General features: G+C 53.1%; 1 protein-coding gene across 2 annotated transcripts in view; it reads left to right on the top strand.

Moving 5' to 3' along the window:
* LZTS3 (leucine zipper tumor suppressor family member 3) overlaps nt 1-27,987 on the top strand; it is a 47,123-nt gene that overhangs the window by 3,707 nt on the left and 15,429 nt on the right. The window contains exon 1 of one of the 2 annotated variants that reach the window (XM_053941899.1): nt 21,755-21,820. The exons of the other annotated variant lie outside the window; for it this stretch is intronic. The gene's annotated coding sequence lies outside the window, so the exon portion shown is untranslated. Of the gene's footprint in view, nt 1-21,754; nt 21,821-27,987 lie in introns of those variants that run through there. 2 annotated transcript variants of the gene reach the window in all.

Below are 27,987 nucleotides of genomic sequence, written 5' to 3'. Positions count from 1 at the left end.
TGAAGGTGTGGGTCCTGTTGGCTTTTTCTGGTTCCTGAGTCAGAAGGATGAGTTTTGTCTGAGCCCATTATGAGCCTCTCTTTCCTTCAGGGCCAAATCCTGATCACAGGCCAGCGAATGCTCCAGAGCCAGCAGGATGCTCCAGGTTTAGGCAGGTGTAATCCCAGAATCCCAGACTCACTCAGGTTGGAAAACACCTCCGGGATCGCTGAGCACCAACCTTTGACCAAACACCACCACCCCAACGAAACCAGAGCACTGAGTGCCACATCCAGTCATTCCTCGGGTAATTCCAGGGATTGTGACTCCACACCTCCCTGGAAAGCCCTTTCCAATGCTTAGCAACCCTTTCCATGAAGAAACTCTTCCTGGTGTCCAATCTAAAGCTCCCCTGGCCCAGCCTGAGGCCGTTCCCTCTCCTCCTGTCCCTGTTCCCTGGCAGCAGAGCCCGACCCCCCCCGGCTGTCCCCTCCTGTCAGGAGTTGTGCAGAGCCACAAAGTCCCCCCTGAGCCTCCTTTTCTCCAGGCTGAGCCCCTTTCCAGCTCCCTCAGCTGCTCCTGGTGCTGAGTCCAGCTCTGTTCCCTTCCCTGGACTCTCTCCAGCCCCTCCAGGTCTTTCTTGTGAGAGGCCCAGAAGTTTCCCCAGGACAGGAGATGCTCCAGCAGTGCCAGCACAGGGGACAGGCACTGCCCTGGCCCTGCTGCCACCCCATTCCTGAAAAAAATCCAGGTGCCCTTGTCCTCCTGCCCACCTGAGCACACCTGGGCTCATGTCCAGTCCCTGGTGACCAGCACCTCCAGCTCCTTTTCCACCAATGGGCAACGGAGCCCGTTCCCTTCGCAGGGAGCCCGGGAAAAAGGCAATCAGATCATTAACACATGCTGCTCTTCACACAACCAACCTCACAAATATTTATCAGCTGGAGAAACACACGGGCTCAGAAGTTGCCAAGTAACATAACAAGAGGCGCTTTTAAATAAATATCTGCGCGTCTGCGGGTGACGAATTAACCAAATCCCTTGGTATGGGGCCCAAGGATCTGTTTTCCTCTGGAAGCCCAGCACCAGTAATACAAATAATGATCCAAACCAGCAATGAAAACCTGGGATAAGCAGTGACTGACTGTCTGCCCAGCACTGGAGGGAATTGCTTCCCTGCTGGGAAGGTCTGTGGAGTGATGCCCAACAGATCCATGCCTGCCAGGGACAAGTTGGGAGCAGGATGGGATGGGGGGGGGGGGTTTATTTTGGAGGGGAGGTGAGAACGAGCCCAGTGCACCAGGCTGGGTCTCATCCTGCACCCACGTGCCTCTCCCAAACACCCACAGGACTGATCTTCCCTGCAGGCTCAGCATTCCAAGGTACCTTGTTGCTGTAGAGCCTGTCTCTCTCTCTGGTTCTCCACGTTCCCTCCAGCCCTGAGAAGAGTCCATCCCTTCCTCTCCTGACCAGCTGGGTATGTCCCAGAGATCCAGCAGGAATATTGCTTGCCCCAGCCTGCCCAGGTGTGTCCTGCACTGCCCTAATAGCCAGGGGTCCCCTGTTGCCAAATCCTATTAAATCCTTGCTGTGAGGTGAGTTTGGAGGTTTTGGGGGCTGTTAGAGGGGGTCAGTGCTGCCAGAGGAGACCAGATGGGTTTGCAGATGGATGGAGATCTCTCATCCAGTTCCTTCTTCCATGGGGAAACTCTGGCTTGTGGGGTTGGGATTTCATGGTCTGGCCCTTAAAACCATCTCATTCCACCCCCCTGCCATGGGCAGGGACACCTCCCACTAGCCCAGGTGGCTCCAAGCCCTGTCCAGCCTGGCCTTGGGCACTTCCAGGGATCCAGGTGTTCTCTGGGCACCCTGTGCCAGGGCCTGCCCACCCTCACAGGGAGGAATTTTTCCCTAATATCCCATCTAAGTCCCTCTCCAGCTCTGTTGGAGGCCCTTTGGGCGCTGGAAGGTGCTGGAAGATCTCCCCAGAGTTTTCTCCAAGCTGAACACTCCCAGCTCTCCCAGTCTGTCGTCTCATTTGGTGGAGACACTCCCATACAAATCCACCATCTCCCCACCACCACGGGCCTTGGCATGAGGGTTTTGCAAGCAAGTTGTCATTTTGGGCCCATTTGGGGGCAATTTGGGAGCCATTTGGGGGTTCTTGCCTGAACCCAAACATGAGGAGACGCAACCTGGACATGGAGCTGGTTGGCAAAGTCAACTTGGAGAGTGGTTTTGGGGGGCTGATGCTGCCCAGTCCTGGTGAGCCCAGCTGAGGGGGCGAGAGGACACCGACTGGCCGAGGTGATGGTGGTGGCTGTCGCCCAGAGCGGCTGTAGATGCCCCATCCCTGGAAAAGCTGGAATGTGGGATCTCCTCCCCATGCTCCCAGCCATGGCAGTGCCCCCAGGCACGCTCTGGCACAGGGGGAGGTCGGAGCTTTTCTTAGCCCAGCTGCTGGAGCTGGGGAAAAACAGCCCAGCTTTTGGGCACAGGAGCTCATCTCTCCTTGTCCCTGCTTTCTAATTATATCAGCTGATCTAGCACAGGCTCCTCCACTCCCCGTGGGCTGCTGCCTTCATTACATGCCCGGCTCTGCCCTTGGCAAGCTCTTGGAGGAGCAGCCAAGCCATCCCAGAGGAGATGCTGGGATGGCAGGAGCGGCTGCCTCACCTCAGACCTTCCCCTGCAGTGCCAGGAATGGCAAGGGGACAAGGGACAGGGGACAAGGGACAGGGGACAAGGGACAGGGACACGTTGGTGTTTGTTTTGGCCAGGCTGTGCGCATCACCTTTCAAAGTGCGGGATGGGAAGACAGGAGAGGCTGTCCCTGTTATGGGGATCGGCTGGGATGGCTCCTCAAGGTGGCTCAGAGACACCAGGGCAGAAAGGAGAGGATGAAAACATCCCCGAAAAATCATCAGGGATGTTGGGATGAGATGGGCAGAGCTGCATCCCCACAGGCCCCTGCACCCCAAGGCTCTCCTGCCCAGGGGAGGGGGTCCCTGGTGGTCCCTGCCCAGGGCAGGGGGGCTCTGGAAAGACCAGGATCTGTTCTTGGCTCAAATCTCTCCCTCCTCCAACAAACACATTTCTCAAAAGGTCTCTGCTAGGAAAATCCACATCTCCACCCGGTGCCGCTCAGCAAGGACATAAACACCCGTCTGAGCACGATGCCAGGCTCAGGGAGACCCTGATGTTCTCCCAGCTCCTCCAGTAATGCAAATAATAAATCACTGCTGCCCAGCTGGTGCCCAGCCAGCCCCTGCACAGCAGGACTTTGTTCCGCTCCTTCCTCCGATCTGCTGCACTCTTCCTCCCTCCCGGTGCTTTTCCAAACCCCAGGGCTTGATCCCTTTGGGGATCAGGGTGTCCCCAACACGCAGGAGTGGTTTTAGAGCTGTTGAGTTCCAAGTGGAAAGTTTTTAATCTGTTTTGTTCCCTGCTACTGGCACTCGGTGCCGTCCTTGGCGCATTCCTTAACCTCAGTTTCCCTCTGCCAGGCTGCTCCGCAGCCTCCCAAGGGATTGTATGGGCTGGGAGCTAATCTGGGGACTAGGCTGAGGTATTTCAAACCCCGATCTTGTGGCTGAAGTGGTGAACGTGCCACCTGCATGTGTGGTAATCCCCCTGTCTGTTTTCCAGCAGAGCCCAGACAAACTCATCTCCTGCAGCTCAGGAGGGCTTTGGGACCAGGCAAACCCACCCCCAGCCTGTTGACATTCCTCAGTGCCAGCCAAGAGCTTTGCCTTCCCCTCCACGCTCTCAGGGGCCCAAATTAGCTTTTAATAATAATATTTCGTTTAAAAAAAAAAAAAAAAAAAAAAAATCCCCGGGCAAACAATCCGGCCTTGGCGGCCGCCGGGACAGCAAACACTCCCCGAGGGGCACCAGGTGTGGTGCATTCCTGATAGCTGGAAAAAAAAGGAGCGATTATTTCCCTCTCGGTGCCATGTGCGGGGCGAGCAGGAGCAGCCAGCCCGGCTCCAGGCAGGGCTGGGCTGTGCCCAGCGCCGTGGGAGGTGGGTACGTGGCTTTGGGAAGAGGTCCCCGAGTTCCAGAGCTGATTAATGGTGGCGTTTCTTTGTTCCACACGTTTCCTCCTGGCGGAGGTGCGGGATTTCAGGCGATAGGAGGGATCTGTTTGTTTTAAAAACAAGCTCTGCAGGTCACCCGAGCCATCCCTGGGCAGCCACCCCGTGCCGTCAATGCCCACGTTCCTGGCACAGCCATCCCAGCGTTTGTGTGGATGCATCCACCACTCAGAGGTTACTCCTCAAAGCTGGAAAACTTGATTTTTCCTTCTTTAATGAAGTTTCCCATCGATCCGTTGACGTCTTTCCCTCTCATCCTCAGAAGAGAAGAGGACAGGCAGGACACGGTGTTACATCCCCAGCGCCGGCTTTGACCGGGACAGAAACCAGGGAAAACCCTTTCCTCCAGCTCTCCAGCCTTGCCTTTGGAGTGCAAAGCCATTCTGCACCCCTGCAGGGTTTAAAAGGCAGGCAGAGCTTTGGGCTGCCGGATAATGTTTCTGTGGGCCAGCTGCTGGGATAAAACCGGCAGCTCCCGAGCCGGGCAGCCCAACTCCTGCCCGAATTCCAGCGCGGCCTCAGGGCAGCATCCCTGCGCTCCGAGGGACAGCACGGGGGAGGTGACATCCCCCGGGGACATCCCAGCGGGAGCCGCTTCTCCCTTTCGTGCCCCGCTGCGGGGAGAAGAATCCCTTCATTTCCTCCGGACGCTTATCCTCTAAGGATCTTGATCCCGGGGGCGAGCGACAAAAACACCCTTTAAATCCATCACAGCGGGCTTAGGGGAGGATTAGCGGATGTCTCTGCAGGCTTTACACCAGGCTCCGGCTCCCGGTGTCCCATCCAGCTTCAGGCTTGCGCTTCCCGAAGGAGAAATGATGGAGCCAGCCTGGCTCTAATTCCCCTCGGGAGATCGCTGCATCCCAGGCAAGCCCAGGCTGGCGACTCGCTCCCAAAAGTGGCAATCGGTTTTCACCGGCGAGCTGGTTCTGGTGGGTGTCCTGTGGCCGGGAGCACAGAGCTCTTCCCAGGGTGTTTCACCCTGGAATTTTTCCAGGACGGAGAAGCTCCCCTGCTTCCCACCTTTGGGGGATCCCTACGGAGGAGCCCGGGTAATTCTCCAGTGAAGATCTGACTCCTCCCCCTCATCCCAACCTAGCTGGTGGGAATCATCCCTCTCCATCATCCCCTTTGTGTTTACAAGCAATTACCTGGATCACTTTCCATTCTCAGCACTTTTCCTCCTTAATTTGTCTCAGCGATGTTTTGTTGTTTTGTTTTTTTTTTTTACCCCTTAATTTCCCTGCTACCCCCCACATCCCTTTTACCTCTCCTCAATTCCCACCCCCGAGGGCTTTTTGACCGCCAGGACTCTCAGGATGGCTTTCCTCCGGCAAACACGAGCTTGCATAATAGCTGTTGACACCGCAACTTCATTTGAATCGATCTTGTTTGCTAATTAGCTGATTGCAGTAATTGGCATGAATTACCTTGGGGGATTCTGCCTCCCTGGGGGTGGCCAGTGGCCGGCGTGTCCCACGTAAGAGGTGGGAATGGCAGCAGCGAGGCGATTCCTGCTCCGGGGACACCTTTCACAGGTGTCCCGGTGATTGGTGGAGCTGCAGAGGAGCTTCCAGAGGGGAACCGCAGCCTGGTGCAGGGATTTTTAACTCCTGGAGTGCCTCAGAGCCACCAAAATGCCCAGAGTAGCTATTACAGAGCCTAAAACGGGTTAAAGTCCCTGTTTAGGGGGTGAAGGGATGCGGGGATGTGACTCCACTCTACCTCGAAATGCAGCTGGAGATGACTCAAACACTGGGTTAAAGATAAACCAAGTGAAGCCGCTTTTCTCAGAGGTCATAATTCCCTTCTGAAAATTCCCTGCCAAAAATTCATGGAGGATGAAACAGCATTAGACTGAGCGAGGAGGGAGCAGGCAGTATCAGTCCTCTGACGGCAGCAAACCTTTTGGGGAATCCAAAGACAACTCTGGGTGGGAGGCATCCCTGAAAAGCTCTGAGGCTCGGGGGGAGATGGGATGGGATCAGTGAGATTCTCGTCTTCCCGGCCCCTTTTCCTCCAAGCAGCAGCTGCACAGGAAGGAGGGAGGCCGGGAGGATCATCCCTGTCCCAGTCCCTGGGGATCCAGTCAAGATCCAGCACTCCCCATTGCGAACTTCAGTGACAAAAGGAGAGGGACAGCAAGGGCAGGTAGGGAGTGACAGGACAAAGGGAACGGCTAGAAACTGCCAGAGGGCAGATTTACCTTAAATACTGGGAAGAAATCCTTCCCTGTGAGGGTGAGGATGCCCTGGCACAGGGTGCCCAGAGAAGCTGTGGCTGCCCCTGGATCCCTGGAAGTGCCCAAGGCCAGGTTGGACGGGGCTTGGAGCAGCCTGGGACAGTGGGAGGTGTCCCTGCCCATGGCAGGGGGTTGGAAATGGGATGAGCCTCGATGTCCCTTCCCACATAAACCATTCCTTGGTTCTGGGATAACTAATTTTTTAAAGGAGACCCCAAACCAAAGCTCCTCACACGGGCACATTTCCATCTGTGGTGCTGCTGGGGTCACCTGATCCAAACCTGCCCCTGGTGAGGCTGAAGGAGTCTGTGAAATGCAGTTTTTATATGAGCCATCTATTTATATTGACAGCTTCCCACGCTCCATCCCTCTAATCCTGCATCCCTTTCTACCAGGCTAAGCTGCATCATTCCAATTCATCTTTCTCCACCTTTTTTTTTTTTTTTTTTTTTTTTTTTAAATATTGCCCCGTAATTATCATCTTTCCACTCTTCTGGGATCCGAGAGAAATCCCAGGTCTTCTTAGAGAGGATGAGCAGCAGCCTATACCTCTCCTCATCCTGCTTCCACGGGACTCTTGGGAGCAAATTAATCTGAGCCCGCTGTTTAAAAATGTTTCTCCTCAGGCCATGCCATTTAGTGTCTTCCTGGATTACTAATGGACTAGAAAGCACTTCGTTGTCCCTGTGAAATATGAGAATATCAGCCTGCTATTTCTGAAGCCAGAACAGAAATTATTGAGGTTTTTTTTTTTTTTTTCCCTTGGTTGTTATCAGCGATTTTCTGATCTCCAGCTTGAGGACAGGCAATGCTGCTGCAGTTATTTTGCTGCTGTTAATTTTGTAAAATCAAATTAGAAGTCGCTTCCTCCCAGTCGTCTGTGAATGTCCAGGACAGAGCTGATATGGCCAATTGCAAACTGAATTGTGGAGTAAATTCCACAGCTTTATTGAGCCAGGATGCCAGTGAGTTTTGCCTTGGTTGCCAGTGTTGGTTCTTAAGCATTTTGGGCAGAAAAGAGAGAGCCCAAATGAAAACTGAGCTCTCCAAGACCCTTTGATGGCTCAGGGGGCCACATCAGCTTGGATGTTAGGAAAAAGTTTTTTATGGAAAGGGTGATAAAGTTCTGGAATTCTCTGCCCAGGGAGGTGGTGGAGTCACCATCCCTGGATGTGTTTAGCAAAGCCTGGATGTGGCACTGGGTGCCAGGGTTTAGGTGAGGTGTTGGGGCTGGGTTGGACTCGATGATCTTGAGGGTCTCTTCCAACCCGGTCATTCTGTGAATTCTGTGATCATCAACCAGAGCTGCTTTTATTCTTTATTTTAAGACATTGCAAACACGCAAGAAGCAGCTGGCTCCATCTGTGGGCTCCACAGGGATTTTGTGGTGGCTTTGATCAGCTGCAGCAGAGGGGTGAAGACCCCTGAAGAGTCTGGGTCAGACCAGGGGATGGATATCCCATTTTCCCACTGCCGAGGAGCTGTGCTGGGGGAGCTGTCACCGAGCAGCTCTGCCGGGGACAAGTGACACGAGTGGGGGTGGCTGGAGGGGGCTGAGCCGAGGGAGGAGCTGGCAGGGGACACGGGACAGAAACCGCAGCAGGAGAAGCCGCTTTTCCTCCCCGAAGGTCTGCAAGGTTGGACACAATGAAATTCCCTCCTCCCTCCCGTGCCCGAGGCAGCCACATCCCAGGAGGAATTCAATGCTGCCTCCCAGTCCATTCAAAACACGCCAGGGTCAAACCTTTATGAGGCAACAAAGAAAATAAACCCAAAGACAAAAAGCTATTCTGGAGGAGGGGAGGGGAAGGAAGCAGCTCCCAAAATATCGACGAGAACCTTTCCTTTAACCCCAGCTGTGGGATGGGGGTCTCTGCTCCGCTGGGACCAAGCAGGGGAGATGTGAGCACATCCTTCCTCTTGGTGGGAGAGGGCCCCAGGGACCAAAGTGCAGAGTTTTGGGAATGCTGGGTTAGGATCGTGAGGATCTGGGTGCTGGAGAGGGGACAGCTCTTGGTGGGATGTCTCCTGCAGGGAAAAGGGGGTTGGCTGGCACCAAAGGACCATGGACCCCCCCCTCCCCGTCCTCTGCCCCATTTCCTGTGGTCACCACTTCCCTGGTGGCTGTGAGGGTTCCTGGGGTCACCTTGTGGCTTTCAGAGGTCGTGATGCTCCTGGCTGTGATCCCAGAGGCAGCTGGACGGACCCCCAGTCCCCACACCTCCAGAATAATTTGGGGTTTTTTTCTCTTCATTTCTGTTCTTTAGCTGGGAGGCTTTTGAGAAAGGCATTTTGAATTGTTCCCGTGTGGGGTTAAAGCTCTGGCACTCGGGAAGGGATGGGAGAGGGCTGCGAGCTGCAGGAGGGAGTGGGAGTCAAACCAGAGCCCACCCAAAATCCTGTGGGGTGGGAACGGACACACACAAGGTCCCACTTCTTGCTTGGCCCCTTATTCCAGAGGGGGAGGCCCCTGCAGGTAGAGAAACCCCCAGTGGCAGGGCTGAGCCCCAAAAAGCACCCCAGGAGGTGCCAGGAGAGGGTGAGGACGCCCAGCTCGCCGTGCCCGTGCGTGCTGCCATGCTGACACAGCCCAGCGCCCTCTCCCACCCCAGCAGCCCCGCAGGGGGACAGGGCTGTCCCTCCCGGGGTGCCCAAGGGTCACTCTGCACACAGACACGCTGTGTTTGGGGCAGAGCAGGGAAGGATGATTTCCCCACAGCCCCTGCCGTGACTCAGGGGTTTGTGGTCTGTGACGGGTGAGTCAGTGTGAGCGGGAAAAGCCTGGCTATTTTTGGCACCACTGATATTTGGGGGGGGGGGGGGGGGGGGTTAAGCCCTCACCCTCCTCCCACAGAGGCATCTCAGCAGTGCCTTGCTTGAAGAAGGGATAAAAAGAAAAAAAAAACCTTTCCCAAGGGTAAAAGAATAAATAAAATAATAAAGAAAAAGACAGGTGCCAGCCTCACAGGGTGGTGCTTCCTGGGATGAGAAGATGAGGGAAGCAGGATCACAGTGACCAGCAAGAGCCAGAGAGACAAAGCAAGAAGCCATGCACAGAGAGAATCCCAGAATTGTTCAGGCTGGAAAATCCCTCCAGGATAATCGAGTCCACCCATTCCCCCAGCACTGACCCACGTCCCCAGGTGCCACATCCACATGGCTTTTAAAACCTTCCAGGGATGGGGACTCCACCACTGCCCTGGGCAGACTTTTCCAATGCTTGACCACTCTTTTGGGGCGGAAACTTTCCTAAATATCCAAATTTAAACTTCCCCTGGCACAGCTTGAGGCCATTCCCTCTCCTCCTGTCCCTGTTCCCCGGCTGTCCCCTCCTGTCAGGAGCTGTGCAGAGCCACAAGGTCCCCCCCGAGCCTCCTTTTCTCCAGGCTGAGCCCCTTTCCAGCTCCCTCAGCTGCTCCTGGTGCTCCAGACCCTTCCCCAGCTCTGCTCCCTTCCCTGGGCTCTCTCCAGCCCCTCCAGATGTTTTTCCCAAGCTCTGCCTGTTTCTTCTCCGAGCACCCAGGGGTCTCCCTGCCCCAGGGTGATCCCCCTGCTCCAAATGCACACGGATCAAGTTTTAAAACTCCTCACCAAGTCATGGAGAGCTTTTCCAGAGTTTTCTTTCCTCCTGGCTCTAAGGACCGTAGCACAGCATGATGGCCATGTCCCCCCAAGCTCCCGGGACCCCTCCACCTGCAAAAGTGACATCATGGGGCTTCTCCAGCTTCCAGCTGGGCCCTGGGGCAGCGTTTCCTCTCCTTGTGTCCGGGGAAACCACATTTAGGGTGGCCTGGGGTGCACCACGCTGTTGCTCCAGTCCTTACCAGGGAACTGGGGCTTGCAGCATCTCCTCATGGGATAAGCAGCCTCTTCCTTCCCACGGCTTGCCCAAAAAATCAGCCCCCATCTCCCCTTCCCCACCATCCCACCTTCCAGCTGGAGATGAATTTCTTGTCCTACCGTGCAGATTTTGCTGCTTTCATGACAGCTAATCCATCCTCAGCGTGGAAAACTCCCTGGTTTCCTTTAGTTTAGCAAAATACGAAGGTGTTTGGTGGTTTGTATGGTTTGCATTTTTTGAGGGGGGGTTGTTTTTTGGGGGCATTTAGTTTTTTGGTTTTGTGTTGGTTTTTTCTTTTTTTTTTTTTTTTTTTGTTTGGGTTTTTTTCCTTTTGCTTTGTTTTAGGTTTTTGTTGTTTGGGTTTTTTGGGGGTTGGGGGTTTTTGTTTGGTTTTGTTTTTGTTTTTTTTGTGGAATCATGAACACAAGCACCTCCAGATTACAACAATTTGAATTTCCACAGCTCTTTCTGTTGCATTCCTGGGACACAATGGGGGCACTTAATGTTTTAGGGATGAAAATCAATATGAATTTCTGGGCTCGATGATCTCAGAGGTCTTTCCCAACCCTAACAATTCTATCAGCAATGGGCAGGGATAGGTGGAAAAGGGTGACTCTGACAGCCTGCTTTATATCCTCTCAGTGCACTCCCAAATCTGCCTTCTGTGCAATTTACAGCAGATCCTGATGGATTTCTGGTCCATGAACTTGCCAAGATTCCCCTCAAACACTGAACATCAATTACATCCACAGCAGGGAGCTCTCTAGGCCACCAACCACTGCCTGAGGAAGGGGTTTCTTAATTTTCTCCCTTATTTTTACCTTCATCTGCTTCCTGATGGTGTTTTTTTGTTTTTTGGTTTTTTTTTTTTTTTTTTTTTTTTTTGTTTGTTTGTTTTTGGTTTTTTTTTTGCTTTAAAAAAAAGGATACAGCTCCACATCTGTGTGTCATTTGGCCGTGTCTCTGGTCCTGTCTGAAACGCTGCCCCAAAGCCACTGATGCACTGATGCAGAACCTCCTGGGAATGTCTGAGCAATTTGTCAGCACAGATTCATTAAAAAAAAAAAAACCCAAAAAAAAAACCCCAAAAACTAAAAATGCTGGGAATCCTCCTGGTGTCTGCACAGGCAGATCCCACGGCAGCCCCTGTCAGCAGCACAGGTGAGATGAACGGCGTGGGATTGCTCCCAGCTCAGAGAAATTAATGAGGACGCTGTGCCGGGGTGAGTTCTGTCCCAAATCTATGAAGTGCAAGCTTGTAACATGTGCCAAGCTCCTCTGGAGCTTGTTTCACAAGTGCTTCTCATTTTACATGCACGCCTGAGGAATTCTGCTTCCCCGAGCTCAAGGTAGGGATGAGAGGAAAAGTGAGGAGTGGAGAGAGCAGGTGGTGCTGCAGCCTTCTCCTCTGGCAAATCCTTGCACAAAAGCACCAGGAATCTTTGCCTGGATTTAGGCCACAGATTTTGGGCTGGCTCGGCATGGATGGACAGCCCCAAGTAGGAATTACTGCCTTCCTCTGGAAACATAAAATCACAGAATCACAGAATCACAGAATCACAGAATTGCAGAATCACAGGATCACAGAAACACAGAATAATGAGGTTGGAAGAGACCTCCAAGATCATCAAGTCCAACCCATGCCTTAACACCTCAACTAGACTACAGCACCAAGTGCCATGTCCAGTCTTTTTTTAAACACATCCAGAGATGGTGATTCCACCACCTCCCTGGGAAGACAATTCCAGTACTTTATTATTCTTTCAGTGAAATTTTTTTTCCTAATATCCAACCTGTACCTTCCCTGACGTAGCTTGAGGCTGTGTCCCCTTGTTCTGTCAGTGCTGCCCGACCCCACCTGTCTGCAGCCTCCCTTCAGGAAGTTGTAGAGACAATAAGGTCACCTCTGAGCCTCCTCTTCTCCAGGCTAAACAACCCCAGCTCCTTCAAACGCTGCTCACAGGGTTTGTGTCCCAAGCCCCTCACCAGCCTTGTTGCTTCTTTTGGACGTGCTCAAGCGTCTCAACGTCCTTCCCAAACTGAGGGGCCAGAACTGGACACAACACTCAAGGTGTGGCCTCACCAGCGCCGAGTACAGGGATACAGAATGGTGGAGCTTGGAAAGAACCTCTAAAGGTCATCAAATCCAAGCACTGACCCAGCACCCCCGTGTTCACCATGAAACCACCCAAACCACGCAGGAGCTCTGCAAATCATTGACAAAGCTGCTTTCCCTTTCTCCCTGCTCCCACACCACCCTTCTCCACACAGAACCATGGGGCATCATTCCCCACCTTCTCCCTGGGACTCTGGTGCTGAAGAGGGAAAATTTCCAAAGAAGAGGTTTTGGGTTGTTGTTTTTTTTTTAAGGCTTCCCCAGGAGCACAGGGAGGGAAGCAGTGAAAAACCAGACATGAGCAGGGTTAGGGCAGAAGGGCAAGGCCAGCAGCTTTTTGTCCCCAAAGGTGCAGCCACACAACACAACCCCACATTTTTGATGGGGAGCCCCATCAGAAAAAAAAAAAAAAAAACCTCAGGTGAGCAATTAAAGTCACAAAGCTTGTACCTAAAGGGGCTAAAAGAGAGCTGCAGAGGGACTTTGGATGTGGGGGAATGGCTTCAAACTGACAGAGGGCAGGGTTAGATGGAATATTGGGAATAAATTCTTCCCTGTGAGGCTGGTGAGGCCCTGGCACTGGTTACTCAGAGAAGCTGTGGCTGTCACAACTCTAGAAGTGTCCAAGGCCAGGCTGGACAGGGCTTGGAGCAACCTGGGATGGTGGAAGGTGTCCCTGCCCATGGCAGGAGTGGGACTGGATGAGTTTTAAAGTCCCTTCCAACGCAAACCATTCTGTGACTCAGTTGTGATGATGATCCTCAGGCTGACTGGGGCAATGGAGAAAGGTTTTACATCAATCACAGGGTGTTGTAGAAAAGCACAAGAGGACAGCAGGGCTGGAGATATCTCACTAGAGACATCATGGATTTCTTTTTTTCCATGCTTGCTTTCTGACTCTGGGTTTTCCTCTCCTGGAAGGACCATTTCTGATCACTGACACATCCAGCAGTTCCTGAGATTGGTCGTGAACGGGAGCAAAATGGTCCTTTTGGGCAGGTCTCACCTGGTGTCCCCTGGGCAGTCCTCACAGGGCAGCTCACAGCTTTCATTAGATCTGGCCCTAATGAGGGCTCTGGGGAGCTCTGGATCCTCTTCTCTCCCCATCCTCCAGTTCTCTATTTCCACTCCCTTCTGAGTGGAAATAACACAAAACTGAGGAACAGGGAGGAGTTGTCACCACCCCACTCCACGAGGCCAGTACAGAGAGGATGTTTTTCCACTTGAGGATGCTTTATCCAAGCTGCACACACACACACACACACACTCTCACACACACAACACAACCGTTTTCTCACCAAGCCCTTGGGATTTTGGCACTCCCTCCCACTCTCCTGGTCGTGCACAGCCCCACTTTCCAGCTGAAGCCGTTGCTGGAGGAGCTTCTCCGGAGGAGATGTGGAGAAATTTCCTCACTGTTTTGTTTGCAGCAGAGCTGCTGGCGCTTTCCAGGGCTCCCAGGCTGGTTATGAGCAAATGGAAAACAGAAGGAAACCAAATCCATCCTCCCATCCATCCCTGCCCTTGCCGTGTCCCTCGTGCTGCCAGCTTGTCCCGTGGCCATCTCCAGCTCCACATGAAAAGCCCTCCATCAAACCAAGAGCTTTGCAGCCTCTGCTTCCATTTCAAAGCCTCTTTTTCCTTTTGCCGAGGATCTGGAGGGATGGGAGAAGTGTTCAAAGCCCAAAGTTGGTTCTGAAGTCCAAAGCTGGGCGAGCAAAAGGGTTTTGTTTTATATGACAGAGCAGAGGAACCTGTGAGGGCAACACCTCCCTGCAAATCAGGTCATTTATTTAGCGAGGGGAAAAAAAAAGCCTTCCCAAGGTTCAGAGCATCAGGGCAGAAATCAAAGAGTATTTGAAGGAGGAGGGAAAGCCAAGCTCTGGCTTTGCCATTCCTGCCCTCCTGCTGGATCCCCACGGCCCAGCAGGCACCGAGGGAGACCAGGAAAATATTTCACTCTTTACACACCGCTTCAAACCCTCAGTGCTGCCCTTTCCAGGGGGACTCAGGTCAGCTGCCACACTAAACTCCAAATATTTTCCTAGCTGGCAAATGAAAAAAAAAAAAAAAACCTCTGTGTGTCTGTGCCTGGCTCTAAAGCCAACGTACACTGAATGATAAAGCCCCTGGCACACATCTTGCAAGAGCTAATTATAGAATTTGGAAGGCAACGTGATAATATTTTCTTTAGATGTGTGGTGCAGATGTAATTACTTCTCCGGAGATGCCAGCCGCAGATGACGCAGGATGCCCTTATGTAATCACCTTTCTTATGCAGCTATGGAAATTTTCCCTCCCTGGCCCATCCCCTCAACTCCTTCTTTTTCTTCCTCGCCCTGAACTCTCCGTTCAGAAGGTGACGGGTGAGGTCCACAGGCTGGGAGCACCAGGGCAGCTCCAGAGAAATCCCATTCCTGGGTTTCCCCATCCCTCATCCCTCCGTGAAGGAGGAGAAGGTGATGGCTGGGCATTGGCAGGGCTGGGGAAAGGTCCCTCTTCCTGGATGAGGGACACGCTGGGGCCAGGTTTCCCCCATCCCTGGCATCTCCTGGGGCTTGGACCAGGAGCCAACTGCTCCACTCTCCTGCTGTGGAGGAGCACCTGCATGGAGCACCCTCCCAAAAACGGGCTGGGGATGCTGAGGATGCAAGAAAACTGCAGAGGAAAGCTGGCTTGTCCCAGCAGGGTGAAGGCTTGGTGGGTCACAAATGCTGGAGCTGCTCCAAAGGTTGCTCCAGAATGCAGGAGGATCTCCCAGGTGATCCACAAAGTCATTCCTGACCAGGCAAAAACACAGCGTGATCACAGCCAAAAATGCCTCCAGTTCAAGAGGGAGTTTTGCCTGTGGATCCTTTCTGAGATTTTCATTTTTGCCTGTGGACCCTTTCTGAGATTTTCATTTTTGCCTGTGGACCCTTTCTGAGGTTTTCCATTTTGCCTGTGGATCCTTACCAAGATTTTCCATTTTGTCTGTCGATCCTTACCAAGATTTTCCTTTCTGCCTGTTGATCCTTTCTGAGCTTTTCATTTTTGCCTGTGGATCCTTTCTGAGGTTTTCTATTTTGCCTGTGGACCCTTTCTGAGGTGTTCCTTTCTGCCTGTGGATCCTTACCAAGATTTTCCATTTTGCCTATGGATCCTTTCGGAAGTTTTCATTTTTGTCTGTGGATCCTTTCTGAGGTTTTCCATTTTGTCACTTCAAAGTCTCTCTGTCCCACTGCCCACAGGCCACTGAGGTCCAAGCCATGGGACACCAGGACAGAGGTGTCCCCCACCACCAGTGCTGCTCAGGGGGGACCCAATCCCCTGGCATGAGCAGTAAAACCCTGCCTTGGCCACAAATATTCAGGAAAAAGGGTTGGTAATCAGCCTGGAGGCATCACCCTGTACAGGCACCACGTATTTTGGCTCTGTGCTCCCACCCTCTTCCATCCCTCTACCTGGCCAAACCTGGATCTTTCCTTGCTGTTTTTAAGGATTAATATGTGGTGCAGAGGGGTGATTCCGAGTTCTGGGCCATGCTGATGCCACCAAAGTTGCAACTCTGGGTTGTGAAGAATTTTCCTTCTTTTTTTTTTTCTCTGCATGGCATCCGAGCCGGGGCATGGATTGCGGAGGATGAGCCTGGAGATGAGCGAGGCTGAATCCCTCAGAGTTCAGAGAGTTGGGAAATGGGGGAATTGGCCACACAGCCTAAAGGAAAGGAAGCCAGGGAAATGGTGGCTGGAGCAGAACTGGAGGCAAAATCATGGTTCACCCACTGGGGAAACTGGTTCCCAGTCATGGGTCAGTGCCAGTGACTGCAAAGGAATGTGTCCCCAGGGCAGGGAATACCCACATTCCTCCGAGGACAAAGAGGGAGGCAGTACCTGGGGGATGTGTTTGTAGCACTCAGGTCATTCATTAACTGCAAATTCCAAATTCCCAGGAGTCCAGGGTCATGGATTCAGGTGGCATTTCAGCCCCTCCCTGTGCTCCATGGACTGTGTCAGCTGGGTCCTGGTGGCCTGGAAAGGGACTGTCAACCTTGTGTCCCACCCAGAGAGGCCTGGGAGCCACCACAGGGGTGCTCCAGGCTTCCTGCTCGGTGTCCCACTGCCCCTCCAGAAGATCTTTCCCAAGACTTGAGGATTCTCATCCTCCTGCTTCTGCTGAGGCCACTCAGCCACCAATTCTTCCCCAGAGCAGAGGCTGGCCACGATGGAGATGATGGAGATGGAGATGGAGATGAGATGGAGATGGAGATGAGATGGAGATGGAGATGAGATGGAGATGGAGATGAGATGGAGATGGAGATGGAGATGATGGAGATGGAGATGGAGATGGAGATGGACGGGACAAGATGAGCACACATAACTTAGTCCTGAGCCTGATGCTCCTCCCTGCAAAAAACCTCCCACCCTGGGCCAAGGGGGCTGTGACAAATCCCTAATTCCTGATACGGACAGAAAGGGCACTTCCAAACAGGATCCTTGGACACCTGGTGATTTCAGTGGAAATCTGGCCCTCCTGGCTGCAAGCTGGTTTGCTCCAATTTATTTTTACTAGGCCTGGCCTGATGCTTTGGGACTGTGAGTGGGAGATTTGTTTCCTTCATTCTGGATAATCAAACCAAGGATGCATGAGGATTGGTTTTAAACTAAAAGATGAGAGATTTGGACTAAATATTAGGAAAGAATTGTTCCCTGTGAGGGTGGGGAGACCCCGGCACAGGGTGCCCAGAGAAGCTGTGGCTGCCACTGGATCCCTGGAAGTGCCCAAGGCCAGGCTGGATGGGGTTTGGAGCAACCTGGGCTAGTGGGAGGTGTCTCTGCCCATGGCAGAGGGATGGAACTGGATGATCTTTAAGGTTTCTTTCAATCCAAACCATTCCATGACTCTAGCATTCCACAATTCTCTGCTCTAGACATTATTTGGGAAACTTGAGAATGCACAAACTCCCCGCAGGCAGCTCAGGCCTGACCCAAATCCCACGGCCAGGACACCCAGCTCACACTCTGGCCTTTCAGCAGCCACAGGAGGAGATGCAGGAGCCTCTCCTGATTTATGGGAAGCCCTGGCCCATCCACCAGGCTGTGGCTTGCCAGCGCTGCGAGGCTTTGTCTGCTCTGTGCTGGTACAGGAGGAGACAGCTTCTACCAGCAGGGATGTTTTTTTCCAGAATAGGAAACCATCCCTCTGGATGACATAAACCAGAGTCTTCTGGCTTGTTCGTGCTGGCTCAAGCTGAGCAGGCAGATGTCATGGATTGGGGATGGAAAGTGTCCCCCACTGCAGCAGCTGGCATCAACCCAGCTTTTGGGGTCCACCCAGCCTCAGGACCCTCTGTGGCAGCTTGGAGAAGGTCCTCTCCCATCCCCAGCTCTGTGTGGGTATGAGGAGGTCTCACACAGGCTCAAATTATTCCGCTTAATGAGCAGGAAAAGCCTCTCCCAGCATTTTAACTTCCAGACCAGTGGGATGTCCCTGTGCTGGGGAACCCCCAGGTGCAGGGAAGGTTTGTTTCATCACATAACCAGCTCCTTCTTGCACAAACAAACTCTGGGTGCCATCCTGCCATTTCTTCTGGGAGCTCAGCCATGGAGCATGCTCAGGCTGTGCAGGCTGCTGGGGATTGAATCAGCATTCCCAGCAGGAAGGTTGGATTTCCTGGCATGGCGTAGCCATGCTCCCCTACCAGCCCCATCCTGCACGTTTGGCTGTGGTCCCTGTGATCCCTGCAGAGCACTCACAACGAATCAGGCAAGGCAGAATCTCTCCACAAACACAGGGAAGCCCTCAGATGTTCCACACCCATTGAGTGTCACAGAAAACAGAGTCTTTCCTCTGAAAACCAGGCTGGAAATCCCTGCTTTAGCAACAGAGAGGGGGGAAGAGCTTGAAACAGAGCCTGGCAAGGAGATGCTGCAGGAATTCTGGTTTCAGTGCCCAGCCTGATGGGTGTCAAGCACTTACAGGCACAGTCAGTTCACAGCTGAGGTCTGAGCTGGGTTTAAGTTGTTGTGGTGCTGGTTGGGAAGCTCTGGAGGCCTCCAGCACAAATTCAGAACTGTCTTCATCACCAGAGCAGGCTGGCATTGCCCAGCCAAGGCACTCAGACATCCTGGGACGGAGATGCCACTTCATTCGTGGCCTCAGAGTCTGCCCAACAGCCAGGGTACCCTCATTTAGGGTTTTTGCTTCTCCTCAAGGCTTTGAAAATGATCTTCCCTCTAAATAAAAGAGTCTGGGTGAAGAGAGGAGGGAGGCTCTTGCTCACATTGGGATGTCGTGTACTGAAAAGAAGCTCCCCAGAGCTTTCAAGGAAGAAATGCCAGTGCAGGGAGCCGCTGTCTCTGCTCCCATTCCCACCTCCACCTCCGCCTTGCCGCACGCCTGAGCACATCAAGGCTTTCCACCCCTGTTCCCTGGGGAATGCCCCAGCCCATCCATGCTCCTCCAGTCCTCACTGCAGCTGATGTTTTCCTCCTTCTCTGATCAGCTCAAAGAACACTGAACCAATCCTGTAGGTGCACTCCAAGGATCTCAGAGAGCTCGGGGATCTTGAAATGGAAAGGCTCCAAGGGAATGGGAATCACCCAGCCAGGGGGTTGCCACTCCTGCAAGGAAAAGGGAAAAGGAAACAGAAGGACGTGGGAACAAATAGTTTGGGTTTTGGAAGAGTAAATTTTTCCTTTCTTCAAGAGGAAGAAGGCTTTGGGTGGATGTTCAAAGCCTCAGCCCCAGACAGAGCAAGGCCATGGTGGCTGGGTAGGGAAGGATTCTTAGGTGGGTAAACCCAACCCTGTAGTCCCAGGCTGGAGGTCACCTCAGCTGGTTGGGTCTGGGTGACACAGTTTGACCACGGCCACCCAAAAAGGACAGAGCAGAGAAGGATAAACCCCACAAAGGGCTGAGATCAAGTCCTGGTGGTTGAGTCCCATGGGGACAGGGAAACACGGTGGCCTGGGTGCAGCTGGCTGTGCAGGAGCCCTGGCACAAAGGGGTGCTGGGTGAGAACTGGGGGGTCTCTGCTGGCTCTCAGAGGTGATGGAGGGGCTCTGCTGGAGGTGGGCAGAGAGGTTCCTGGCTCAGCCACCCGAGCCCTGGGTTAGAAATGGGAGTTGGGGGTTCAAACGTTTACACCCCACCTGAGAGCGCCAGGAGCATGGGTTATCCTGGATTTTCCAGCCTTCTCCAAAGTCTCTCCCATCATGATTTATTCATCTGTGGGGAGCACTAAGATATAACTCAGCTCCCAAAGGGAGCACAAGCTCCTGCAGCTGCAGTGTCAGGAAACTGCCTGTCTCCTGTGAGATCTGGAACTGCTGCAGCTCCCTGCCGGGCGGCCACAGGCTCCTGCGCTCGGGCAGCTTCCCCAAATCCCACTGCTGGGAAGGGTCCACGTCCCAGCAGAGCTCCTCAGCCAGCTCTGCTCATTGCCAGAGCAGTGCCAGGGATGGAAAGGGCTCTCTGTCTGTGTGGCTACAAGGTGCACACACATCCCCAAAACCAGCCTGTTTGTCAGAATTCTCCGCTTCTGGAGCTTAAGGGCAAAATTGCGAGCTTGAATCTCCACAGGAATGCATTTTGGTATAATTTACACCTTCCCCTTGCACCCCAGCAGCGTGTTTTGCCCTGGCTTAACTGCACATTAACCCATATTTGATTATTTTGGCATTATTGCTGTTTTCCTGCTCTCGCTGTTATTTGCCCACCAACACCGGCTCCGACCGGTTTGCGAGGCCCCGACCGGCGACTCCTTTGATCCCCAGACATCCTGCCAACAGAAAATTCACTTGAGCAAATGTGTTTAAATAAGTGGTAGCTTTGTGTGGCTTTATTTCCCTCCCTCCATGCCTGCAAATAATCCAGAGCAAGTGCTGAGGCAAGACGGCCCCCGACGGGAAGCCTGATTGCTCTCCCGCCGCAGCGCCGGCAGCTGGGAAAGTGGGAAAAGGAGCTCTGGGCCATCCTGTGCCACCAGGGCTCTGCTCTGAATGATGGAGAGGAAAGAGGGCAGCATCCACATCCAGCTTTTGGCCAGGTGGATGGAGCTTGGGGCAAGCTGGGATAGTGGAAGGTGTCCCTGCCCACGGCAGGGGTTGGAAGGAGATGAGGTTTAAGGTCCCTTCCGAACCAAACCATTCTATGGATGCATCATCCCGTTCATCCCATCTTGTCCAATTCTCTGCCCCTCTTTCAGAGCTCTGCACAGCCTTTCATTTCAGCCACGCAGCTGGGAAGCATCCCCAGAAGGATGGCAAAGTTGAGAAGATAGAAAGATCCCAAAATTAGTATTTGAGTGCAAACGAGCTGTTTTGAGAAATCCCTACTTGAAAAAAAAGCCACTTGTCAGACAGCAAAATTCCATTTGAAAACAGCCCAGCTCTTAGAGCCCCAAATCTCTATTTTGCACCAAAACAAGCCCCCCAGACCCTAAAATCCCCTTTTGAAAAATAAACAAACAAAAACCAAAACAGTCAGACCCCAAATCCCTATTTGAGGAAAACCAGCTGCCAGACCCCAAAATCCCCCTTTAGCCAAAATAAGTTACCTGATCCCAAAATCTTGATTTGATCAGCCATCAGACCCCAAAATTCCCTATTTGTAAAATAAGCCAAACCCCAGCTGTCTGATCCTAAAATCCCTGTTTGAGCAAATTGAATCTCAAATTCCTCATTTGAGAGAAAACAAGTTCTGAGAGTCTGAAATTCTCTATTTGAGAAAAAACTATTAAAACGAAACAACCCAACAGTCAGATCCCAAAATTCCAATTAAGCAAAACAACCTGTCAGACCCTCAAAACCTTCTCTGTGCAAAACCAAAATGTCAGATCCCAAAATTCCCATTTGAAGAAAAACACATGGTCTGAACCCAATTTCCCTGATTGAGATAAAACAAGCCTCTGAACCCCAAATCCCAATTTGAGCAAACCCCAAAACCTTCAAAATCCACAGATCCATATTTCAGCAATCCCCAAACCTTCCAAATCCACAGATCCCTATTTGAGCAAACCCCAAAACCTTCCAAATCCACAAATCCTGACTTGAGCAAACCCCAAAACCTTCCAAATCCACAAATCCCGACTTGAGCAAACCCCAAAACCTTCCAAATCCACAGATCCCTACTTGAGCAAACCCCAAAACTTTCCAGATCCACAAATCCCTGTTTGTGCAGAAACAAGCCATCAGACCCCAAAATCCCCGCCTGAAAACAGAAAAGGGCAAACTCCAAACCCGTATTTCAGGAAAACCCAGCGTCTGACTCCAAAGTTCCCATTTATGCTCAAACAAACCATCGGCCCCAAATTCCCCTTTGAGGAAGACGGAGCCATCCCTTCCCAAAATCCCTGCCGGAGGTGGGCACAAAGAGTTAAAGCTCCTGCGGGCGCCGTGGCCAATCCCACCGAGCGAAGGGCAGCCCTTGGCCCCAGCCCAGCAGCAGGTTGCTCTCCGCAGGTATTATTTTGGACTTTTTCCCGGGATACCACGCAGGGAAACAATGAATTTCGCGGTCGGCGGAGGATGGGGAGCTGCAGGATGCACCCCCGGGCCGCGCAGGTAAATCCCGTGCCGGATTTTTGTGGGATCTTTCCTTTCCTCTCCTTCCCCCTCTGGCTGGGTGTCTTTGTTTGGGGCCGGGCAGGGGAGCGAAGGGTTTGCGGTGGATTAGCGCAGGGCTGAGCTGGTGGGACGCTTTGCAGGCGATTTTTTTTTTTTGGGGGGGGGGGGGGGAACACCGGGCTGCGCTCGCCGCGGGGGTCAGAGATGGGGTGCGCGGAGCTGGGTGGGCAAAGCTGCGATTTCCCCCTCTATAAACCCCCCCTGGATCCAGCTGGGACCCCCCCCCAGCACCGAGACCTTGCACCCCAGCGGATTTTAGGGCATCGCTCCGGTTTAGCAGCGCTAATTCCGGCGCTGGGGACAAGGCACCCACTGTGGGGGCTTGCTCCGAGCGTGGTGGCCGGGGAGGAGCGAGCACTTCCCGGGCTGGCTCCGCGCCCAAGAAATTCCTCGGGGCGAGTTAATGATAAATCACGGCCGGGCTGGTGGCGTGGGCGGCGGGTGGCAGCCGGTGGCCGGTCCCTTCGTTGTCCTTCCTGCGGGGACAGAGGTTTGGACGAAGTTTGGGCACGGCAGAGCCAGGCAGGGCTCGGGGGACGGCTCCTTGGAATCGCTCTGGGGGTGATGGTTCATCCCAAAGGGCAGGATTGGGTCCCCCCCCTGCAGCATCTCGTCTACAGGGGTGTCTGGTGACAAAGAGAGGAGTCCTCCTGGCATTTGGGGCCACGGAGCAGGGCTGGAGCAGGGGATCACATGGGGATCCCTGAGATTTGGGGTGTGGGGATGTGTGAGGATGCTCAGGCAGGTGCTGGAGAGCCAGGCAAGGGATGCAGCTCTGTGCTGGGACACTTCCAGTGGTGACCAGGAGCTTCCACATATCCCCTGTGCTGGGGAGTCCCTCAGGCTCAGCTGGCATCACCTCATCTCCAGCCACCTTTCCAAAGGATCTTCAGTGTATCAGTGCAGGGCTGAGCTGGTGGGGCCCTTTCCAGATGGTTTTTAGGGATGAGAAGTACCTGCTGGGCTGTGTTTGCACCAGGGGATCAAAGCAGAGATGGGGTGCACGGAGATGGATTGTTCAAAGTGGGGAAATCTCACCCTGGATCCCACTGGCAGCCCCTTAACAAGGGGAAACTGAGGCACGCAGGGCTGGGATGACCCCGAGCAGTCCATCCCATGGTATGGGGCATGCCAGACCCTCAGGGCTGCAGCCAGCACTGAGGCTGCTCCATCAAACTGTCCTTGCCCTGTACCGAGGGAATCCAGGGAGTTTTCCCTGTGCCACCAAAGCTGGGGCTTTTCTGGGCAGAGATTGCCATCAGGACCTCACGGGGGACAATGACACAGCTGGCCCTGAGTATCTTCTGGGGGCAGTCACAAGGGTCACAGATGAGAGCATGGATGAACCCTTCCAGATGGACACACAGGATTTGGGATGGCAGTTCGGGCTGAGCTTGAAGCCGTCCTGTCCTGCTGCCCCTTGGGATGATGGGGACAGATCAGGCAGGTCATGGAAAATCCTTCCTATCTGTGCTTCCTCAGGTGCATCCTGGAGGATGCCAGCCTGGATCCAAACCCAGGGCTCTGAGAGCAGATAAGGAAAAGGGGGAAAAATCCCCCTGAGAATGAGGACTTTGGCCAGGGCAATGCTGGTGGATATCCAGTGTGGCTTGCAAAATACTCCATGGCTGGATAATTCCTGGTGGAAAGGACCCCAGGAGCTCTCCAGGCCATCCTGCTGCTGGTGGACCCTGGCTGGTCCATTCAGGGCTTGAAAACCTCCAAGGATGAGACAAAAAAGCCTCCCTGGGACTGTAGAAATGTACCTTGTCACACCTCCATGTCACCTGCCGAGGTTTCTCTGGGGCTTTGCCCACCTCGCTGCAGCCTTCAGAATAATTTTGATTTCTTCCCTTACTGGAACAGCTCAAGACTGGCGTGACCTGCCAGGTGCTTGGCTTTTAATTCCACTCTGCCTGCTTTTTCGGATCCAGAAAATCCTGTGGATTAAAACTGGGATAAAACACCCAGAGATGAGGAGCTGGGATGGAGGAGGTGGGCTTGGGACAGGTGGAGCAGCTTGTTCAGGATGAGCAGCAGCCATGCCCAGATCGATTTACTGCTTATTTTACTGTCAGTAAAGGGTTTCCAGGAAGCTGTGGCTGGGTGTCCATTCCAGGAACACCCTCAGGGAGCTGAGAGGGAAGGAGGGACAAGCAGGAGGGCACAGAGCCAAGGCCGTGTGCTCCACAGGGCAGATTGTGGCTGTGCTTTGCCACGATTCCCCCTCCTGCCACGTCCTGGGGGATGGGGACAGGGTGGCAGCGGACTGTGTCCCCTAAACACAGCGACCAGCTGAGGGAGGAAAACTGATAGCAGAGTGGGAGGACTGGCCAGGGAAGGTGGAGCAGGCTGCACTGTTCAGGCTTTGTCGGGGAACAATGGGGCCTTTATTGGGGAAGAGAGGTGGTGAGGCTGGCAGGGACAGTTTGGTGCACAGAGAGTTCCTTGGCCAGCTGGGGGACAGGGCACTGGCATGTGGGATGGGACAGTTTGGTAGCCAGTGTCCCCCTAGCCAGCTATGGGGGCAGGGAACTGGGACATGGGGTGGGACAGGTTGGTACACACTGGCCAGCTGGGGCATGGGGAGATGGGAAATGGGAAATGGGAAATGGGAAATGGGAAATGGGAAATGGGATGGGACAGATTTGTAACCAATGCATCCCTTGGCCAGCTGGGGGGACAGGGAAATGGGCTGGGACAGTCTGGTACCCATCATGTCCTTTGGCCAGAAAGTGAAACAAGGATCAGGGACATGGGATATGGGATATGGGATATGGGATATGGGATATGGGATATGGGATATGGGATTTAGGATTTGGGATATGGGATGGGACAGTCTGGTACCCATCATGTCCTTTGGCCAGAAAGTGAAACAAGGATCAGGGACATATATGGGATATGGGATATGGGATATGGGATATGGGATATGGGATATGGGATATGGGATGGGACAGGTTGGTACCCAGATTGTCCCGTGACCACAGCTGGAGGAAACTGGGACACAGCAGATGGGACAAGGGACAGGCCAGTTTGGTACCGAACATCTCTGGAGGTGGGACTTGTCACCAGGTGCCACTGTGAGCCCCACAGACGCTGACATGACTCTCCTTGATGTGGGTCTGGATTCGTGGCCACCCTCCCAAATCCTTTGCCATCAGGAATTGCAGTGAGTGCTTTAAGAGCTGGTTCTGAGCACCCTGGGGACCCTCACAGCTGAGGGTGAGGAGCATCCCATGCTGGGGACATCCTGAGTCAGGTGCTGCCACCCACTCCAGACCAGAGGAGCTTTGGGGATGCAGGAATCCATCATCCTGTCGGGCTGTCCCTTGGCAGCCCAACAAGGAAGAGCCAACTGGGTCTTTTCATCTCATTTCTTTTGTTTCAGGCTTATTATGTAAATAGCTGATGCGGCCCCCATAATGAGAAAGTAGTTTCCCAGAATACAAAAGGCTGTAATTATCTCATTAGCAGGCGGAAAGGAAAAGGAAATGTTTCTAAGCCGGCTCACTTTTATTTCCCACAGCAGCCTGAGGAAGTGCAGCCCCCAAAACCGGGACCTGCCTGCCCCTAAACCTGCCACCCCCTCTCTTGAGGAGAGAAAAGCAAAGTGTGATCTTCCTGTCTCAGAAATGGGTTTGTACTGGGAGGGCTGAGGGCTTTGAGGATGCTGCAGGTCCCTCTGCAGACCCCTCAGTGCTCTCAGGTGCTGGGACAGGCGTAGCTGGAAAGGGTCAGGGTGGTCCCCACATTCCCAAATTGGATGTTCCTAGGCAGAGCTACCATGCTGGGCAGTCCAAGTCCAACCTCCCTGCTCCAGCTAGGGCACGTTACTCAGGATTGTGTCCAAAAGTCAATCCAATCATAAGTCCTTTGCACAGAAGGATGGAAAATGTGCAGATGCACAGCAGCCCCACAGCCCAAGAGGTGTCTGAGGGTGGCTGCAAGAATCTGCCACTCCTTGACCCTCCAAGCTGCCTTCCTGAGTTTGCTTTTTAGAAAAAGATCTGCAGTGCAGGGATGAATGGGAAAAGAGAGGTCTGTGACCTGGGGAAGGAGCAGGAGCTGTTCTTCTGACTTCACTTGGCTTTTGGTTGTGGAAAAAGCTTGTGGTTGAAAAGCTGGAGATCTGCATGTTTTTGCAGACAGGTTCAAGTGGGTTCGTGCCGTATTCCAGTGGCAGAGGAAAACCTGGCAGCCACCAAGCCAGGATGGGGGGAAAGGACTAGGAGGAGGTGCAGAAAAGAGCCACGAGAGTTACTTGAGGGCTGGAAAAAAAATGCCTGTAAGAGGCAAGAAAAGCTCATTCTGTTCCCCTCTTCAGACTGAGCAACTTGAGAAGGGTGTAGGAGAACAGGAGGTGCCGGGGCACTGGAGCCAGGTGGGAGGGGAGCTGTGGTGTCCTTGCCTCTTGAATCAATCCCAGTGGAGGAACTCTCAGCCAGGTTTGGGACCAGCACGGCCATAAGGAGGTGGCAAGTGACAGCCTGTGACACACAGGAGGCAGAGCAGTAACTGAGTGGCCTTTTTGGAGGACGTGATGTACAAGAAAAGGTGAGGGAGAGGAAGAGGGATGTGACTGAAAGCTGCACCTGAAACTAAGAGGACAAGAGGGAACAGCCTCTAAACAGGAGAGGTTTTAGACTGGATATTAGGGAAAATTTCTTCATGGAAAATTTCTTCATGGAAAGGGTTGTCCAGCCCTGGCACAGCTGCACAGGGCAGAGGTGGAGTCCCATCCCTGGAGGGATTTAAAAGCTGTGTGGATGTGGCACTTGGGGACATGGTCAGTGGTGGCCTTGGCAGCGCTGTGGGAACAGTCAGACCCCGTGGTCTTAGAGGGGTTTTTCTAACCTGAATAATTCTGTGGTTCTATGATTCTACAAGTCCAAGTCTTGGGTTTCAGGGTGGTTTTTCCCCAGGGCTTGTTAATGCCTCACTGGACACAGGTGGCTTTGCTCCCTACAGGGTCTGTGTCTTCACTGCTGACCCATTCCTGTCCTTCCCACTCCACGTCTCTTCCTGGATGAAGCTGAAATTATCACAGCCATTCTTTTCCCACCCTCTCTAACCTGTTCCATCACCGCAGGACATACTGACTTTTTCTCCTCCAACCAAACCAACCCCTTGGCAGCGCTGCCAACAAACTGGCAGAGCCAACCCCAGAGCTGTAAACACGGGGCAGGTGTAGGCCCTGCCCCTAAAAAAACAACAGAACAGAGCAGGGTTTCTGGTGTCAGTAACTGCTCGCTCGTTAAAGCCCACGCAAACAAACCTGACTAATGAAGGTCAGGGGCACACCTGTTACCACAGTTGGCAAGGGGGGGAATTTTTGACCTTTCAGGTGCCTTTGTTGCCCGTGCTGCCAGCACCACATGCCTGGGATGGGCACATGTGCCAAGCCCTGCCTTGCTCTGGGGCTCTTTGCTGGAGCTCTCGTGCTCAAGACCGATGACTGATTCCCTTCTCCAGTGCTGTGTCTCTCTCCCCAAGGCCTTTGTTGGGAGAGTGTTAACAATTAACCTCCTCAGGCAGAAACAGAGCCAGGCCTCCATAATTTAGTCTTAGTTAACCATTCAGCTGCTTATCTCAGAGCAATTTTTCTTCTTTCTAACTGGAAGGCATTCACTGAATGGTTTGGGTGGGAATGGTTTGGGTGGAGCAAGTGGAAAGATGCAGTTGTTATTTTACAAATCACTGTACTTACAAGAACATCTAGGAAAGTCCTGGAGCTGCAGGCATGTTGGGAAACCTTGGTAAGAGGTGGACATGCAGAGTTTGCTTGGCATAGCTGGGGAAAAGGACATTTCACCCCAGATTTTCTGCATCAGGCATCAAAATATTGCTGCCTCCGAGGCGAGGCTGCTGCAGGAAAGGCCAAGAGGCCACTGTGGTTGGATGGGATGGGGAGGTGGTGCAATGTGGAGTGTGTGGATTCCCAGTGTCCCTGGTCAGAGAAGGTCACCCAGCCATGCTCGAGGGTGACTCTTCTTTCTTCAAAAAGGATGGACTTGGGAATGAAATGCTGATAAAGGCAAAACACTTGGCAAAAACTCATGGACAGGCTCAGCACCCTCGGGAATCACAAAGTCTGTGAAAAGTTC

This window comes from Vidua chalybeata, chromosome 4 (genome assembly GCF_026979565.1).
Source record: "Vidua chalybeata isolate OUT-0048 chromosome 4, bVidCha1 merged haplotype, whole genome shotgun sequence".
In the NCBI taxonomy this organism is placed as follows: Eukaryota; Metazoa; Chordata; class Aves; order Passeriformes; family Viduidae; genus Vidua; species Vidua chalybeata.
The sequence above is the reverse complement of the archived record's forward strand: the minus strand, read 5'-3'. Positions and strand labels throughout refer to the sequence as shown.